General features: G+C 42.1%; 1 pseudogene; it reads left to right on the top strand.

The window, feature by feature from the left end:
- The first annotated feature begins 244 nt into the window (after window positions 1-244).
- LOC101837822 lies at window positions 245-739 on the top strand (annotated as a pseudogene).
- The last annotated feature ends 19,930 nt before the right edge of the window (window positions 740-20,669 follow it).

Consider the following 20,669-nt stretch of genomic DNA (forward strand, 5'->3'; position numbering starts at 1 on the left):
ACTGTGGCTACATAGTCTTTTTTAAAAAATAATCCATTTTTTAAAATTTATTTGCATTGGTGTTTTATCTGCATGTATGTCTGTGTGAGGGTGTCAGATCTTGGAGTTATAGACAGTTGTTAGGTGCCATATGGTTGCTGAGATTTGAACCCAGGTCCTCTGGAAAAGCAGTCAGTGCAACTGCTGAGTCATCTCTCCTGCCCCCGACTGTCCTTGTAAACAAACAAAAATAGGGAGTGGAGAGATGGCTCAGCAGTTAAGAACAGTGGCTCGGGACCCAGGGGTGCTGGAGCCCGATGCAGCGGCGACCCCAGCAGCATCTCGGAGCTAGTCTCTGGCTGCCAGCTGCTCACCACGGCTCTGTCCCCTGTCCTTTGGCGAAGGAGTCCAGTATGACCCGCTACCACCAAAAGAAATAAAGTATACTTCTTCAGTCAAGTATGACTCTGAGTGACACTTCATCGATGATGTGCAGATGCCCCTGGGCCTGGCGGTGGCCTCCTGCATGCACACAGTCACCTGTGTCCCCAGTTGCACTTGGCGAAACTATAAGACTGAGGCTCACTTGGAGCCCAGCGACAAGGCTGCGTGTTTCCTCAGCACCACCATCATCTACCCCAAGACCATCTACACCACCACTCTGGGTTACAACTGCCGCAAGAAGCTGAGATTTCCGTCCAGTGTGGAGCTGGAGGCCACAGAGTTCCAGGGTAGTGACAGTCTCTCAGATGAATGCTGACTCAAGCTAGTTACTTGGGGTTGGGTCAGCTGTTCATCTGCTACCCGGGTCCCCAGACCACCCTGGAGAAGCTGGGCAGCATTGCTCTTGAGGATCATCCCAGCCCCAGAGGAGTCTTACCTGGAGATACCTCTAAACCTACCAGGGGAAGAAGGGGAAAGAAAATCAGTGAATTTATAGTAATAGAGAAACTTGGCTTTTTTTTTTTTTTCAGGTGCTGGGCGGTAGTGGCGCACGCCTTTAATCCCAGCACTCGGGAGGCAGAGGCAGGCGGATCTCTGTGAGTTCGAGGCCGGGCTGGACCGACAGCCTCAAAAACAATACAGAGAAACCCTGTCTCGAAAAAAACCAAAAAAATTTTTTTTCAGATAGTTTTTTGTTTGTTTGTTTGTTTTGTTTTTTGGTTTTTCGAGACAGGGTTCAGGGTTTCTCTGTATTGCTTTGGAGGCTTTCCTGGAACTCACTTTGTCGACCAGGCTGACATCGAACTCACAGAGTATCCACCTGCCTCTGCCTTCCCAGTGCTGGGATGATTAAAGGCATGTACCACCTATGCCAGGCGGGAATTGCTGTTTAAAGGATACCAAATTTCTGTGTGAAATATCGAAAAGTTCTGGAAAGGGTTAGCATCTATGGTTGGACTATGATGTCATATATCTAAGTGCCATTAGAATCTTTAAAAAAAATCTGGCTAACCATGGGAGAGCTGCCCCTGATGGCATGGACCTAGGAGAGCTGGCTCCGCCCCTTACCTAATGGGGCTGTTCCAGCTCAGCTACCAGCCAGACTCACATCCTGGACCTTGGGTCAGCCCATCCTAACATCTACCCCATCTGTGACAAGCTGGGGTTCTGTGAAGGGACTGGTCCTGCAGAATGCTAACTGCAGCATCTCCATGACTCCAGGCACCAGCAGGATATCACAGAGGAGTTTCTGTGAGGGTCCAGTGATGATGGTGGGCCAGAGGCCTTGAACCAGACCAGTGACTCATTGCAATGAGCTTTCTATGGGTGGGGCTGCTTGGACAAAAGGGATGTGTGTGACACAGGCAGCACCCACTGCCAGTAGGGTAAATGACAAGATGTTAAAAAGATGGAGGAGCAAGGCGGGTTTTTTTTTAAATTTATTTATTTGTATGTGCATTGGTGTTTTACCATGGGTGTCAGGTCCCCTGGAATTGGAATTACAGACAGTTGTGAGCTTCCATGTCCTTGCTGGGAATTGACCCTGGGTCTTCTGCAAGAGCGGTTAGTGCTCTTAACCACTGAGCCTATCTCTCCAATCCTACAAGGTAGGTTTTTTGTTTTGTTTTTAATTGATTTTTTTGGGGGGAAGAGGTTCTTGTGGAGAATGCTTCAGGGGTGAGGGGAATATATAGAGGGGCTGGGAGGTAAGAAGGATTGGGGTTCATGATGTGAAATTCCCAAAAATTCAATAAAGAATTATGTTATTAAAAAAACTGGCTAAAATGGGAAATTTATGAGATATATACATGTACATTTATACAATACTACAAAAATTTAACTGATTTATGCTAAAAAATGTATTTTATAGCTCTCAAAGACCATCCATTAAAGTATCAATTAACTTTAGTTTCCTTTACTCAACCAAAATATATTGAATACCATCAAAATGGTAGTTCTCTTGCTATTTCTCAGCTTCCAAAGACAATTAAAATAGTCCCCACCATGACAGACTTCAATACGAGCCACATATAGTGGTTCACGCCTATAATACCAGCATTCAAGGATGAGGTGGGAGGATAATTCAAGTCCAGCTTTGGCTATGCAGAGAGTTCAAGGACAGCAAGAGCTCCAAGAGGCCCTGTCTGCTGAGAAAGTTAAGGGTGTGAAACTAGAAAGCATCCCATGTGATGAGGAATGTCACACGCGTAGGTATAGGGAGATTAGGAAGCAGAGAAGTAGGAGGACTTAGCTCAGGCAAGAAATAACTTGGAACACTTATGGAAGGACATGGATGAATTAGCTGCTGTGATAGTTTGAATGTTATTGACCCCATAAACTTGTATGGAGTGGCACTATTAGGAGGTATAGCTTTGTAGGAGTACGTATAGCCTTTTTGGAGGAAATGTCACTGTGGAGGCAGACTTTGAGGTCTCATATATGCTCAAGTCATACTCAGGGTCTCAGTTCACTTCCTGTTGCCTTTGAATCAAAATGTAGAATTCTCACAGGGCCATGGTCACACGTGACTTTAATCCCAGCACTCAGGAAGCAGAGGCAGGAGGTCTCTGAGTTTGAGGCCAACCTGGTCTATAGAGTGAGTTCTGGGACAACCAGAACCACACAGAGAGACCCTGTCTCGAAACACCAATCAAAATTTTTTAAAAATGTAGAATTCTCAACTCCTCCATGATGATAATAGATTAAACCTCTAAACTGTAAGTGAGTCACCCCAAGTAAATGCTCTCCTTTATAAAAATTGCCTTGGTCATGGGCTCTTTTCACAGCAAACCCTGACAAGGCAGTTGATTGTCTTGTCACTGTGACAGAACGCCTCACAAAACCATCCTAAAAGGAAGAGGGTTTATTTGGTTCACAATTTCTATTAATCGTTATGGCAGTTGGAAGGTGTGGACTTTTAAAATAAAATTTTAAGTTATAATATGTATAATTGTGTGTACAACATGTGTTTGGGGGATATAAATGTACCATGATCTACATGTGGAGGTCAGGGGACAACTTTGTGGAGTTGGCTCTCTACATATACTGTCATATCAGTTCTGGTGATTGAACTCAGGGTCCCAGGTTTTCATGGCAAGACCCTTACCCACTGAACCATATCACTAACCCCAGTAAAGTAGGTTCTTTACCTCACAGTAGACAGAAACCAGAGAGTAAGAAGGAACCAGAGACCAAGCATAACCTCCCAAGATATGTCCCATGTGACCTACTTCCTACCGTCTGACCTCAACTCCTAAAGTTGCACCATTTTTTCAAAATAGCACCATGAGCTGGGGACCAAGCATGGAACCATAGGAGTTGGTCACTTGACCTGAGTCTTAGTGAGTTTGAAGTAGTCAGCCAAAATAAAAAGGGGTTCTAAGATAAGAGAAACGCCATATGGAGGCACAGGCAGTTAAGACAGCCCAAGGAAATTAGAAAACATATGATGTATGAAATTGGTAGGGATGGGTGATGAAATGAATAGTGAAGAGACAGACAAGATTCAAGAAGTAACCTTATACACTAATAGGAGTTCGCGCTTTATCCTAAGGGCAATGAGTACCCACTGAATATTGAGAAAGAGGACTGACTCAGTCATATCCCTAAAATAGGCCTCCCTGATTACCTGGTGAGAAAAGACAGAAGAGAGGACGAGCTCTCCAATCTTCCACCTACAGAACTGATGAAAGGCATGATCGTGATATGCAGATGATCATGGAGAGTAATAGAGTCAAGGATTGTTGATGAAAAAGACTCAGAAGACTAGTTAGTAGGTGATAGGAAAGCTTGGGTTTCTAGATAGGAAAATTTGGCACAGACTGTGGTGGCGCACGCCTTTACCCTGCATTGAGGAGGCAGAGGCAGGCAGCTCTTTGATTATGAGACCAGTCTGGTCTACAGAGCGAGTCCCAGAACAACCAGGGCTACACAAAGGAACACTGTCTTGAAAACCAGAAAGAAAGAAAGAAAGAAAGAAAGAAAGAAAGAAAGAAAGGAAGGAAGGAAGGAAGGAAGAGGAAGAAAACTTGGCAAATGGTAAGATAATTCATTGAAATGAGAAACCCAGAAGGAAAAACTATGTCTAGTGTAAGAGAGGTAACAGTTCTGTTTAGGCTGTATTGACAGCAGGGGGTGGGGCAAGAACAGATGGTATTCAGGAGTGGAGTTTGGGAAATGCATGGCGTGCGGAGATTGGACAGCCCACTGGACAGAAAGGAGAAATTGCCCAAAGTTTAAGGGAATTAATGTCTAAATGTAAATTTCCATAATTAGAAATAAATATAATCCTTCCACTGGGTAATTTAAGCAAGAGAACAGCTCTTCTATATGACATCAAGATCAACCATATGGGCCATTGCCCACTCGGCTTTGCATATAATAAGCTTATGAGAATAAATCAACTAAAGATAAACGTGGATGCTTTCCAACTGGTTTTCATCTTCAAGCAAAAAGATGTTTTCTGTGACAAATCAAAATCTTGAATTCTTTATATTTGAAATCAATCTTTTGGGACTCTTGTTTGCATAAAAGCATCAACAAACAAAAGTAAAAAATAAAAATAAAAACAAAATATGTGCTGCTATGTTCTACTCTTGTGTCAAAGAGGGAATCATTATCAGTTTTCCTATAGCTTGCCCTCCACAGCTGACAGAAACTTGTCCTAACCAGTCAGTTCTATTTGAGTAATTCTTGGAACTGGATCATACCACATATGAAGGAAGACTGAGCCAGGTGGTGGCACACCCGTTAGTCCCCTGCACTCAGGAGGCAGAGGCAGGTGGATCTTGGTGAGTTCAAGGTCAACTTGGTCTACAAAAAAAGAGTTCAAGGACAGCTAGAGTTGGTACACAGCCCCAACCCCCACCAAAAAAGAAAAAGACTGGTCTTTGGATCAAGAAAACTCTGAATTGAAATAATATTCCATTTCTCAGAACTTATACTCATGCTGGGTTTGGTGGCACACACCTTTAAGCCCAGCAGTTAGTAAGTAGAGGCAGGTGTATCTCTGACTCTAGTGTACACAGTGAGCTTCAAGGGTTACAAAGAGAGACCCCTATCTCAAAGAAAATGGAGGGTGGAGGGAAAGAACCCTCATGCATCAAATGACTACCTTCTTTTTATTTTTAAAGATTTATTTATTTATTATGTATTCAGTGTTCTCTCTGCATGTATCCCTAAAGGCCAGAAGAAGGCACCAGATGTCATTACAGATAGTTGTGACCCATCATGTGGTTGCTGGGAATTGAACTCAAGACCTCTGGAAGACCAGCTAGTGTTCTTAACCACTGAGCCATCTCTCCAGCCCCTTATTGATTGATTTGTATTTAGCTTTATTTTATGTGCATTGGTGTGAAACTGGGGTTACAGACAGGCATCAATTGCCACATGGGTGCTAGGAATTGACTCTGGGTCCACTGGAAGAGCAGTCAGTGATCTTAACCACTGAGACATCTCTCCAGCCCTGCTGTACATTTTTAATGTTATTGCTGCCATAGACTCTCTCCCATTCATTATTTGGAGACTTTGACACGATGTTCACAGGATCCTCTCTAAATTCTCTAGCAGCCTAAATTAGCTAGGGCTCTTGCAGGGAGACAAAACCCATAGGATATATATGCAGTCAGAGAGAGGTTTATGTTAGGGAGTCCGCTCCTGTAAGTGTGGAGGCTGTCAAGTCTGAAATGTGTTGGGCAGACCAGCAGGCAGGGTTTCTATGTTACAGCATTGGAGAAGAATCTCTTCCTCTTCAGGAAACAGGTTTTTATCCCTGGAGTTCTTCCTCCTCGTTAGCTTCAGCTGCCAACTTGACGCAGGCCAGAGTTATCTGAGCAAATCCTAAGTGAGGGATAGCCTGCATTATACTGGCCTGTGGACAAGTCTGTGAAGGTGTTCTTTGATTACTGATACAGGAAGGCCCAGCCCACTGTGGATGGTACCATCCCTAGGCAAGGGGTCCCAAACTGCACAAAAAAGCTAGTCAGAGCTGTAACACAGAGAAACCCTGTCTGGAAAAACATAAACAAAACAAAACAGCTAGTTGGCAAAGGCTGAGGACTAGTCAGCAAGTAGTTTCTTCCATACTTTCTGCTTTATCTCCTGCTTGAATCCCTGCCATTATATTCTTCAGATGGGATGAAGTGTAAATTGAAATAAACCCTTTCCTCCCCAAGACGTTTCCACTATGGTGTTTATCACAGCAACTAGAATGTCAACTAACTGGGTGAAAGCCTTCATCCATTAGGCACTTAATCTGTTTTAACCAGGTATATAAATATAGGAGCTGGTGAGATGGCCTAGCCAGTAAAATGTTGTTGTACAAGCATGAGGACCTCAGTTTGGATCCTACATAAGAGCCTGGCATGGTGGCATATATCTATAACCCTAGTGCTACGGCAAAGGCAGAGATAGAGAGATCCCTGAAAGTCCATGGCAAGTCAGCCAATCTAGTCAATCTGAAACCCTGGTTCAGTGAGAGAGTCTGACTTAAAAAAATAAAGTAAGGTGGAGGTCTGGGAGATAGCTCAGTGGATAAGAGCACTAGCTCTTCATGAAGACCTAGGTTCAAAACTCCAGCACTCATGTAAAACCTGGGCATAGCTGTTGAGTATACCTGTAACCCCAACACTGGGGTACACAGACAGGTGGATTCTGAGAGCCCACTGGTTAGCCAACATGCCTACTGCAAGAAGTTTCCACCTCAGTAAGAGACTGTATTTCTAGGCAATAAGGTGGAGGACAATAGAGGAAGACAATGCTTCCACATATATACATATATACATGTAACACACACACACACACACACACACACACACACACACACACACACACACACCCCAGAAAGTTAATTAAGATAACAACAGAGAAAGACACCTGATACTAACCTCTAGCTTACAGGTGCATTCACACACGTATACACAAACACACATATTACATACACACACAGAAAACATGAATAAAATAGTCTATGGTGGTGGCTCAGTGGACAAAAGCATTTGCTGTGTGTCTAGTTAGCTTTAATTCTCAGTGTTGACAGCCAGGAGTTATCTGAGAGGAATATCCTGATTGAGGAATTGCCTACATCTGTTGACCTGTGGGCATGGGGTATTCTCGCGATTGTTAATTGATGTAGAAGACTAGGCTCACTGTTGAGTGGTGCCATCTGTAGGCAGGTGGTCCTGGACTGGATAAGAAAGGTTACTAAGCGTGAGCCTGGGAGCGAGGCAGCAAGCAGCACTCCACAGCAGGTTCTGCTTCAAGTTCCTCCCCTGACCCCACAATGAGCTGTGGTTAAAGTGTTTATTACATCAGCAAAAGGAAACTAGAATAGCACATCAATTCAAGGACCTGAGTTCAAACCTCCAGAACACACAAAAACTGAATGCAGTGTGTGTGTGAGCATCAGCAATCCCAGTGCTTCTGTGAGGAAGTTGGGAGGCAGACACCGTAAATGCCTGCAAGCTTGCAGACTTGGTGTATGCAGCAGAAAAGCAGATTCCATCTCAAGCAGGGTGGAAAGTGAAAGACCAACACCCCAGGTCCTCTGGCCTCCACACATACACCATGGTATGTGTACACTCATATTAGCACATACAGAGCATGCACGCAAAATAAATGATGAAAAAATACTATGTTAACTACATCTAAAACTATCTTCAAAACCACACTTAGAATAGCAACAACTAAAACACTATTTGACCAAATAGCCAAGCATCACAGCATAGCTAAGAAGACACACAAAAATCAATCCCTTATCCCTTAAGACTTCAAAATGTCTGGATATCTCCTCGGTTAAGGCCCAACTGGAAACAGAATTCACCGAGATAGACTTGGTGGAAGGACTATTTTTAGAGGTGATTATCACATGTAAGTAAACACACAAGAAATGCCAAGGTACCTAGCAAAATCTGTGAAGGAGCTGGACAGCGGTGGCGCACACCTTTAATCCCAGCACTCGTGAGGTAGAGGCAGGCAGATCTCTGTGAGTTGGAGACCACCCTGGTCTACAAAAGCTAGTTCTAGGACAGCCTCCAAAGCCACAGAGAAACACTGTCTCAAAAAACAAAAACCTGTGTAGGATCTGAGATTTTACAAATTGTAGGAGGAAGTCTGATGCCGCCATTAAACACGTGACTTACTAAGTCTATGCCGCCATTAAACATGTGACTTACTAGAGGCGCATACAGATGAGGTAATAAAAGGGCGGTTTACCACACCGCTAACCACACCCACTTTAGGCAGGACTAAAGACGTATACGGCTGGACGTAAAGACGTATACGTACGTAGGCGGAACTACGTCACTAGCCAAGCCCACTTTTGGGCATGGCTAGGGGCGTTACGGGGGAAGGCATAAAAGACAGCGCACAGGAAGTCTCGCTCTCTTTTCCTGGAGTTCGGCTTCCGGTCCAGTCGCTAGCTGAGATCTGCTGGGCTTCTCTGGGTTTGCGTCCATTGAAGCCAACAATTTGGTGTCGGGAGCGGGATTGAAATCCGGATCCAGGCGCCCCGGAAAAGCGGCTTCTCTTGGCCCAGCCAGGCACACGTGGACTCTCCTTTCGCTAAGTTCCTCACCACTTCGCTCGGCAAGGCACGATTCCTGCCGCCAGGAACCAGCACCTACTACCTGCCGGTAAGGTCGGGCGGTATTCCAAGATTTCTCTTGCGGCCACGTGCTGTTTTACTGGCGGCCTGCTGACTCCGGCCACGTGCTCTTTCGCTGGCAGCCTGTTGATTTCGGCCTGAATTACTCCATTGGTAACAAACGTAACTGCTTTATACAATGTCAACAGCTAACACTATGATGCAGGATGTTAAGAATTTTCTTGTTTTTTGTATGGATGGGATTTTAGAAAGGGTTGAGGACCTACCTGAAAGGTACTTCCTACCCACGATGGTGACTATTAGCTTCATAATCAATATAATTTTGTTAATGAAATGGCTCAAAAATAGGAATAAACTTATACAGGTCATACAGTCATCGCAGGATAGTTTTGAAATCTTAATACAAAGGATTCAGGAAATGCAAAATTCATTGCAGGAGAGTAAGAAAGGGTTGGTAGAAAATATTCAGGATATTAAAAATGATAATGTAGGTCTGACGAACAGGTTTAAAGAGACGGAACACAAAATTGAATTATTTTCAGGAAAAATGTGTTCCATAGATAGAATTGAAAAATTGGAACATAATGTGGAAACATTTAACGACAAACACGGTTCCATGTTTGATGATTTCACTAGCAAATTACAAAGACTGGAACATAAAATTGAAATGCTAGCAGAAAAGAATTGTTCCATGTCTGAGAGAAATGGTAAACTAACTGATAGAATATCATTTGTTGAAGGCAGTTTACATGCTATTGAGGTACTTGCTAAGGATGAGAATATTAGAAATTTGGAATCACATGTAAATGATGAATGTAAAAAAATGAAAGATTCCATGACATCCTTAGAAAATCATTTGTCCCAAGAACTTCAAGAGCTCAGAGAAACAATGATGAATAGACTGCAGGATTTAGAAGACGCTCAATCTGATACTTCAGAATCAGAAATACAGGCAACAGGTCAGGACAGGAGTTTCCCAAAGCTTCTCAAATGCCGGAATGATTTCCCTAAGGTTGCTATGCGTTCCCCTATGGTTTTTCCAGTATCTGTATCAGAAAAACCAGCAACGAAAAAACAATCAAATGGTCCCATTGCTTATCACTGGGAGCCTATACAGATGAAGGATCTAAAAAATATTAAGGAGGCCATTGTCATGTATGGTCTTCATTCTCCCTTTGTCAGAGAGCTCCTAACCTCATGGGCTACTGTAAATAAAGTAACCCCAAAAGACTGGGCCCAATTAGCCTCTGCAGTACTCGAAAATTCTTGCCAAATTCAATGGAGAGCTTTGTGGAGGCAAGAAGCAAAAGCAATTGAGATTCAGGAATTGCAGAACGGTCATGAAGTACCCCAAGACAAGATTCTTGGGGAGGGTCCTTATGCTGACACGCAGGTTCAATCTGCATATGACGAGCACATGTTGTCTTTGTGCCGTACAGCTGCTTTAAATGCTTTGGATAAGGTTTGTGAAACAGGAGAGATAATGCAACCCTACACCAAGGTATTACAGGGCCCAAGGGAAAGGTTCACTGAATTTTTAGAGAGATTATCCAGAGCAGTAGAAGTACAAGTAGCAAACCCAGAATCCAGGCGTCTCCTTATAGAATCTTTGGCGTATGAGAATGCGAATCCTCAATGCAGGCAGGTAATTTGGCCATTAAAAATAAGATCAGCGCCTTTGGAGGAATGGGTCCTGCATACAGCGAACCTGGAATGTAAAAGTCAGGATACAGGAGCTTGGGTAGGTGAAGCTATTTCTACAGGCTTGAGGAGGCACCAGGATGCCAAATACCCTACCTGTGATGATATAGAGGCATGGGTAGGGAAGGCAATCTCAAAGAATTTAAATAGGCGTAAAGATGCAAAATGCTTTAACTGTGGTAGAATAGGACATCTTAGTAGGAACTGTAGACAACGCATTCCTAGAAATAATGCTTTTACCAGGAATGTATCAAACAGAAGGCCTAAGCCTCCTGGTCTATGCAGGAGGTGTGGGAAGGGGCGCCATTGGACTGATGAATGCTTTTCCACAATAGACAGACAAGGTAGATCTTTACAGCAGGGAAACGGGCTTCCGGGGCTCCATGGAGCCCCGAAGAGGAAGATTATCCGGTCATTCCCAGTGACAGTGGAGGACAGCCCCTCCCAGGACAATTAGAAGATCCACTGCCCATTGTAAATAATACGGCACTGGATAATACATTAGCTCCAGAGGATGAATCAATTACATCAGGAGGAGATACAAAACATATATTTTGGCAAACTTCTATACAATATCATAGACCCAAACTTCCGGTTAAGGTAAATAATAGGGTGATTTACGGATTACTGGACACCGGAAGTGACGTCACTATCCTTAATCAGCAGTCCTGGCCACAAAACTGGGCTTTAAAAGAGGTTAATGTTCAATTCTTAGGGATCGGAACCCTATCTGAAGTTAAACAGAGCGTTAGATGGATTGACTTTATTGGGCCAGAAGGACAGAGAGGAAGGTTAAAGCCATATGTTGCAGATATTGCTATAAACCTCTGGGGTCGTGATCTACTCCAGCAATGGAATACGCAGATTAAAATTCCTCCTGTATCAGCTAGGAATTATAGACAAGCTCTTAGTGGTAGTAAGAATATAGTAAGACAGTACAGAAAACAGATGCCAAATGTACAGGCTGTGCAGAAGCAAGATGCTAGTGCCAAACCTACAGAGCAACCAAAAGCTCTACCATTAAAATGGCTGACAGATGAACCCGTCTGGGTGGGTCAATGGCCTATGACATCTGAGAAGTTAGAGGCTTTGGAGAAGTTAGTTCAGGAACAGCTAGATGCTGGACACATTGAGGAATCAACTAGTGCGTGGAATTCGCCTGTTTTTGTTGTCAAGAAGAAGTCTGGTAAGTGGAGAATGGTTACTGATCTTAGAGCCATCAACAAGGTAATTCAGCCTATGGGGTCTCTACAACCTGGGATGCCATTACCTTCTCTAATTCCTAAGGATTGGCCAATTATAGTTATAGACTTAAAAGATTGTTTCTTCACCATACCGTTACAAGAAAATGACAGAGAAAAGTTCGCCTTCACAGTACCTACCTATAATAATTCCCGTCCGGTACAGAGATTCCAGTGGAAGGTACTACCTCAAGGTATGTTAAACAGTCCAACTTTGTGTCAATATTTTGTGAATAAACCTCTAGAAATAATTCGTAAAAAATTTCCACATTCGTTAATATATCATTATATGGATGACATATTATTGTCTGATTCAAATAAGGATACTTTGGAAAAGATGTTTGAGGCAGTAAAGGAAATTTTGCCTCGCTGGGGATTACAAATTGCCCCAGAAAAAATACAAAGAGGAGATTCTATTAACTATTTAGGTTATAAAATAGATGCTCAGAAAATTAGACCACAGAAAGTACAGATCAGAAGAGATCGTTACCGGACTCTTAATGATCTTCAAAAACTATTAGGAGAAATCTCTCAATTACAGACGATTATTGGTGTAGAAGGGCATGATTTAAAACACCTGAAAATGGCTTTAAAAGGAGATAAAGACCTAAACAGCCCACGAGTACTATCAGCTGAGGCTGAAAAAGAATTAGAATGGGTAGAAAAGAGAATATTAGAAGCACATGTGGACCGTGTGGATCCAAATCTGGACTGTATTCTGGTTATTTTACCATCTAGAGAATACCCCTCAGGAATATTAATGCAGAGGGACGACATCATTCTAGAATGGGTATTTCTGCCACATAAACAAAATAAAAAATTGAAAACATATATAGAAAAGATATCTGATTTGATATTAAAAGGTAAATTAAGGCTTCGTCAACTGACTGGGAAAGACCCAGCTGAAATTATTGTACCGTTAACGAATGAGGAAATTTCCTCCTTATGGAAGGATAATGAGTATTGGCAAATAGCTTGCAGTGACTTTTTGGGAAGTATTAGTAATAACTATCCCAAAACAGAGAGAATCAAATTCATAAAGAAAACAATTTGGATTCTTCCACGTATCGTGAGGCAAACACCTATTTCTGGAGTTCTTACCTTCTACACGGATGCAAACAAATCAGGTAAGGCAGGGTATAAATCAGGAAATATAAGTAAAGTAGTTCAAAGCCCTTACAACTCCGTACAAAAGGCAGAGTTATATGCCATTCTCATGGTACTTAAAGACTTTACAGAGCCTCTCAATATAGTCACGGATTCTCAGTATGCAGAAAGAGTTGTCCTGCACATTGAGACTGCAGAATTTGTTCCTGATAATACAGAATTAACCTCATTGTTTTTACAATTGCAGGAAATCATCAGAAACAGGACTCATCCTATATATATAACACACATCAGATCCCATACAGGTCTGCCAGGTCCTCTGGCACAAGGCAATGATGAAATTGATCGTTTATTAGTAGGTAATGTGTTGGAAGCTTCAGAATTTCATAAGAAACACCATGTTAACAGCAAAGGTTTAAAGAAGGATTTTTCTATCACCTGGCAACAAGCCAAAGAAATAGTAAGAAATTGTCCCAGTTGCTCATTGTACAATCAAACTCCATTACCAGCAGGTTGTAATCCTAAAGGTGTTCACAGAAATGAACTTTTGCAAATGGATGTATTTCACTTCCCAGAATTTGGCAGTTTGAAATATGTACACCATACTATAGACACGTTCTCAGGCTTCCAATGGGCTACTGCCCTCAGCTCTGAAAAAGCTGACTCTGTTATTACACACCTCTTAGAGGTAATGGCTGTTATGGGTATACCTAAAACAATAAAAACTGACAATGGTCCAGCATATGTCTCCAGTAAATTGGAACAATTCTTCAAATATTATAATATAAAACATGTAACTGGTATACCTTACAATCCCACAGGACAAGCAATAATTGAAAGGTCTAACCGAACCTTAAAGGAGATGCTTCATAAACAGCCAGGGAAAACAAAGACACCTAGACACAGGTTACACAATGCTTTACTAACGTTGAATTTTCTTAATGCTGATGAAAAAGGACAAACTGCAGCAGAAAGACACTGGACTACAGAGAAGACTTCTGAACTGAACCAACCGGTGTATTTTAAGGATGTTATGACCTCAGTCTGGAAACCAGGATATGTGTTACGTTGGGGAAGGGGTTATGCTTTTGTTTCCACAGGAGAAGAAAAGGTTTGGGTTCCATCAAAATTAATTAAAATTCGATCAGAACAGAAAACATCTCAGGAGGAGGAAGATAACAGCCCATCTACAAATTCATAGTCCACAATGGGTAAAGTGACCTCCTAAAAGGAAAGAGAAGTGCTTTGTTTTTGTCCTCACAGGTAAACTCAGCAAAGAATACTGGACACATGGATTCCTGTAGAAGAATGAATAGCTACCCTGAGGACCATCAAACACACACTGTGTGGTATCAAAGTCTAAATCTCTCTATATTGCTTTTTCATAGTATCCTTTTATCTTTATTTCTTCACATACCTCAGTTCCCATTCATTTAACTGAAGCTGGCTTTGGAGTTGGATTGGCTCTCCTACTCTAAACCCAAGCATATTATTTAAATACAATTCAGAATTTCTGTATTATATCAAAGAGCCATTGATATAAGACAGAAGAAATAAAATGAGGGACTGTCATCTGTGGATTTCTTTTTCTGAACAGTCTAATTTCCTCCAGGTTTTCCATCTTCCCTATTGTCACCTCTTCTGTATGCATACATATGAAAGTTAAAATATTTCTTTGTTAACATTAATGTTTGAGTTTTCCAGAGAACAAGGGATTTCCTGACAGCAATCTTGAACTGCTTCCGAAAGAGAATGAGGATCCACTTCCTTGACTTCGCCTGATTCGACTGGAGGCATCTGAACTGCCCCACATCATTGACTCCACCTGACAAGCACTATCCTGAAACTGGCTTGAAACTACATCACTCGACACAACTCCAGACCAAGGAACGGAAATAGCACATCTTCTACAATCTGACCAGAGCTTCAAGATAAGAGCTTCAATCAACACTAGAACCCCAGTCAGGAACTTCAATCAAGCATCTCCTGCCATACTGAGACTGTCTGATCTACTCAGATTTTGTTATACTAACATTTTCTTTTCACAGGTCCCCATGAGATTATCATCGTCCCATCTCAGCAGGAAGTAGTTTTGAGAATTCCACGCCCCCTCTCCCTACTATAGATATTATAAGATTACACCTGTTAGTGTTAGTTTTCAATTATTTTAGAGTTGGGATTGGAAAGAGGTGTTCATATTTGGGTGTTTCTTTAAGATAAGTTTAGGTTTAGATAGAATAGATGTTTGATACATTTTGTTCATGGACACAAGTTAGTTGTCCTTTTTTAGACTAAAAGGGGGAATTGTAGGAGGAAGTCTGATGCCGCCATTAAACACGTGACTTACTAAGTCTATGCCGCCATTAAACATGTGACTTACTAGAGGCGCATACAGATGAGGTAATAAAAGGGCGGTTTACCACACCGCTAACCACACCCACTTTAGGCAGGACTAAAGACGTATACGGCTGGACGTAAAGACGTATACGTACGTAGGCGGAACTACGTCACTAGCCAAGCCCACTTTTGGGCATGGCTAGGGGCGTTACGGGGGGAAGGCATAAAAGACAGCGCACAGGAAGTCTCGCTCTCTTTTCCTGGAGTTCGGCTTCCGGTCCAGTCGCTAGCTGAGATCTGCTGGGCTTCTCTGGGTTTGCGTCCGTTGAAGCCAACAACAAATCTGAAAGGTAACTAAGTAACCTATTCATGTTTCATGGGTGCTGGTAGGAGACATGATACTCTTCCAATCAAGATAAAGAACATTATATCCCATAATAACATTAGTAACCAGAGCATGAGCACTTTAAACAAATTATCAGTGTTCATTAATTGTGGAAACAATTGTGGAAATGGGTTTCAATATGACATTTTTTGTACATGGATATAATGTACTTTGAGCATCAGCACTTTATTCTGCTTCACAAAGGCTCAGTTCCCACAGAATGGCATGCAGAGAACCAGGTAAAATTTTCACACACAGAGGGACTGAGTTATGCCAACAAGACTTTGAATTTAGAGAATCTAACCCTTGATAAAGGCCACTAAGCCTCTTTTTCTGCAGGGAGATACAAAATTCTCAGCCTCTCTCTGTCTCTGTCTCTGTCTCTGTCTCTCTCTCTCTCTCTCTCTCTCTCTCTCTCTCTCTAACTCACTATGTAGTCACTCCTTGACCTTGCCATCCTCCTGCCTCAGCCTCCTAAGTATGGAAATGACAGGCATGTGCCACCAGGCCTGGCTTAAGAATTCTGTCTCAACCATTCCTAGCAACAAGGTATTAGAAATCAGTTGCAGTTCATAGAGCCAGGATTAGAATAGCAAGAAAAAGAAGAGTTATCTGAGCCCATCAACATATGTGGCCATGGAGAAAAGACCACCCAATAGGGACTCCAGTCAGAAGGAAGTACAGTTGCTTACTACCAAAAGCAGATCGAGTGTGGAAGAAGCCCTCAAACTCTCTCCACCTTTAATTTTTGGTATTTCCACAACTAATGCAGCAAGTTTACAAATCCTGGTTTTAGTTCCTCTTTCTCTTCTTGTCCCTCAGAGCTTCATTTCTATGTCCCTGAAGTAGAGGAAGGTTAACAAAGATCCTCAATAGATCCTCAGGCATGATGAAAGAGCTTCTTGAACCTAATTGGACATGAGGTCATGTGCCTATAACCCCAACACATAATGGTGGTCTTTAGACCACCAGCTCCCTGACACTTCTTGCTATGAAATCTTGGCCTTATCTTAGGCTTGTTCCCAACTAGTTCTTATAACTTAAATTAGTCCCTTTATATTAATCTACATTCTTCCACGTGGCTCGTTAGCTCTCCTCCATATTATACATCCAACTTCCCTGTGTCCAGCTGGTGAATTCTACCTCTCTTCTTCCCAGAGTTTCTTTCTCTGCCCAGAAGTCCCACCTATCCTCTCCTGCCTAACTATTGACCATTCATCTCTTTATTAAACCAATGAGAAAGTGCCTTGGCAGAGATACATTTTTCACAGTGTACAAAACAACACCCACTCCTCAGTCTAAGGAAGAAGATCCCAAGTTTAAGGCAGTTTGGGCAACTTAGCAAGCTCTGTTTCAAAATAAAAAAATATTTAAAAAAAAAGGAAAGCTGGCTAGACAGTTCAGCAGTTAAATACTGTTCTTGCCTAGAACCTGGGCTTGATCCCCAGCAGGAACAAAAGGTGCTTCATAACCATCTGCAACTCTAGTTCTAGGGGATCTGATGTCCTCTTCTGGCTTCCACAGATACACACACACACACACACACACACACACACACACACACACACACACACACACACGTAGTTTTTATAAAGGAAGGAAAAGAAGAAAAAGAAAAGGAAAGGATCGAGGTCTATTCAGGAACAGTATATATACCTATTATGTATGAAGTTCTGGATTCACTCCCCAGTACCAAACAAAACAACAACAACAACAAAATAAACAAAAATGCCATTCAGTCCCCTTGCATAGCTACCTCTTCATTCATACGTCCAGTTCTTCTGTTTCCCTGATTGCTTCAAGAGCCTAACTCAATGCAGGCCATTGCTAGACTCCACAGCACACATTTGAAAATTCTACCTCTCAATCCCAGCATTGTAGACTTCCTTTATTTTGCCTCACCCACCCTTGTAAACACTCATGATTACATCTAACCAGACGCTGTCTTTTGAATACATATCCATGACAGGTGTGGTAGAGAGCAAACTGGAACTTTTGAGTGAAACAGAAATAAAGTTGCATCTTGGCCCTGATAGTTACTAAGTAAGTAGACATGGGCACCTATCTTAAGCCTTCATGTTTCCTCCTATAAATATTTCTACACACTGCAATATGTACAATATTATATGCAATAAACACAATAATATTTATCTAAGTGTTATCTGAATTGATAGAAAAGTGAGTGTAAGGAGATTAGCACAGTTCCTGATGCCATTAATAGATGGTGACCATGATAAGATTCTGCTCAAAATCTCCGATTTGATGCTTCATAAGTAGATTGTTTTCAACCTCTGCAAGACCTCTGTGAGGTTTGAGAATATATCAGGTTCCACCTTCCAATTCCCTGCCAGTGCTCTCATACATGAGCAACAATCTCACCAAGGTCAGAGTTGTGGGTCATGGTTCTTCATCACAATAGTATAACTCTGACAAAGAGAATGGAAAACACAAATTTGCCATTCCTTGCATTGGTCTTTGTTTCTAGGAGACTCCCATGGAGTGAGTAGCTAGCAATGTGAATAGAAGTCATGAATTTATAAGGTGAAGTCACTGACTTCCTCTCCTGTTCAATGACAGAATGAATAATCTGTTCCAGTACAGAAGAGAGCTCACTGGGTTGGCTTATTGGAAGAGATACAGCAGTCTCTCTCACATGGCTCATAAATATAATATGACTAATTTTATAAGTGCTTTAAGAGATTTCTAAATGTTATTTTGACTATACATGATTATCTGTAACATGTTTGTTGCCTTAAGTAAAATTTTTCATTTGACTAATTAGAAAATCAGATTAAAATGGAGAGGCTGGTTGCAACTTGAGTATAGAAGCAAATGGCATACGGAGCATGTTAGAGAGAGATAAAAATAAACAGAAACCGTGATCTAAGCTACATAGACAGAGAAGAGGGGACCAAAGTGTAGCAAATATTCATGATTTGCTAACAGTCTTAGGGCTACTGTTGCTGCAATGAAATATAACTGAAAGTAAAGCGGGGAGGAAAGAGTTTATTCAGCTTACACTTCCCCATCACTGTTCATCGCCAAAGGTAGTTAGGACAGGACTCAAGCAGGGCCAGAACCTGGAGGCAGAGGCCATGGACAGGAGCTGCTTACTGGCTTTACTGGCTTGCTCCTCACGGCTTGCTCAGCCTGCTTTCTTTTAGCAGAACCATCAGTCCAGGGATGGCCTCACCCACAACAGGTTGAGTTCCTCCCTTATAAATCACTAATTAAGAAAATACCCTACAGACTTGCCTACAGCCAGGTCTTATGGAAGCATTTTTAACTGAGGCCCTCTCTTCTCAAATGACTTTAGCTTGTGTCAAACTGACATAAAAGTAACCATTACACTAATAATTCAGGAGACATTAAGCATTCAGCATTTGTCTTAAATCAGCCACTCATGGTTGATTTTTTACTAGTTCTTTGCCTACCTTCCTAATGTAAACCAAGTTAGAACTACTCATGAAGTTGGTTGATAAAATTCAGCTATGGCCAGTGTAGTTGCCCCACAACCTCTGCAGTCTTTCAAATACAAAAACACGTAAGTTCCATGTGTCTTCAATCTATTGGATGTCTGTGTTTGAATACGAACTCTGATCCTCATACACAAATCATGAAAGAGGAAAGCAGACACAGAGGCAGACAAACAGAAGTATGAACATTGCAGAACCCATGGTCAGGTAGCATGGTCTTCTACTCCACTATACCTTATCAACTATTTTTGATCTACCTTATCTCTTTCTTCTTACCTTTCACTTCATCTCTTTGTTTTTTTTTGTTTTGTTTTTTGTTTTTTTGTTTTTGTTTTTGGAGACAGGGTTTCTCTGTGGCTTTGGAGGCTGTCCTGGAACTCTCTCTGTAGACCAGGCTGGCCTCGAACTCACAGAGATCCGCCTGCCTCTGCCTCCCGAGTGCTGGGATTAAAGGCGTGCGCCACCAACGCCCGGCTCACTTCATCTCTTAAGTTTTATAATCAAATACAATTCAGGATTCTTATTTTAGTCTGTGGTTCTGTTGTTGTTGTTGTTGCTTGACTTTTTCTGGGAGGACAAATAAATTTATTCATACCAGACAGAGAGGACACCAGCAAACCACAGAGAGGATTCCATCCAAGTCAAGCTTGGTAAACCAATGAGTGTACTAGGGTTAGCTGCAAAAAATATGGGCAACTAGGGCACCAGGAAATGCCCTGGGCAACTTATAAGCAGCTATGCCACTGAATAGTCCCACATGTAATATGGAATCTTTACCATTATAAAGTCCTCTGAACAACTGATAGGCAGCTACACTACTAAAGATTCACCAACCCCAATCAACCTTCCACTTTCTATATAACCCCAAGTGAAATACTAAGAGTTAGACTGATTTCCTAGTAGGCAGATAAATAGGGACAGAGGACATGGCTAAGTACTAAGGGCAGCAACCTTCCAAGATGACTAGCATCTTCCACCTCCTGACCTGCGACGAAAGACTGACAGCTTAAAACAGGCATTATAGGCTTTTTTTTCTCCTGCGAGGAGGCCTTCTTCTGTGATAGAGTGGCTAAACAGGTTCAAGGCCAGGTCAGGAGACATCACCAATCAGCCATCCTACCTTCCTTCAAACTGACCAACGCTAAATTAGGGGAGGAAAACTCTTCAGAGACTTAAAACTAACCAGCCCTCATGAAGAGACTGAATGCTTGTTTGCTTTGTTTTCTTTCCTGCATCTTCCTCTGCTTTGCAGAGGGTCCATTTCTCTGTGTGCTTGTGGCACGTGTGTGTATCCTCATCCCCAATAAGTGCCTTTCTTCAACTGTAGACTCTGTTTGCTGATAGTGGTAGTGCTTGAGATTTCTCCACTGCTGTCATGCTCCCCATTTCCCCTGCCT

The sequence above is a fragment of the Mesocricetus auratus genome, unplaced genomic scaffold, assembly GCF_017639785.1.
Source record: "Mesocricetus auratus isolate SY011 unplaced genomic scaffold, BCM_Maur_2.0 Super-Scaffold_100022, whole genome shotgun sequence".
Taxonomy (NCBI): domain Eukaryota; kingdom Metazoa; phylum Chordata; class Mammalia; order Rodentia; family Cricetidae; genus Mesocricetus; species Mesocricetus auratus.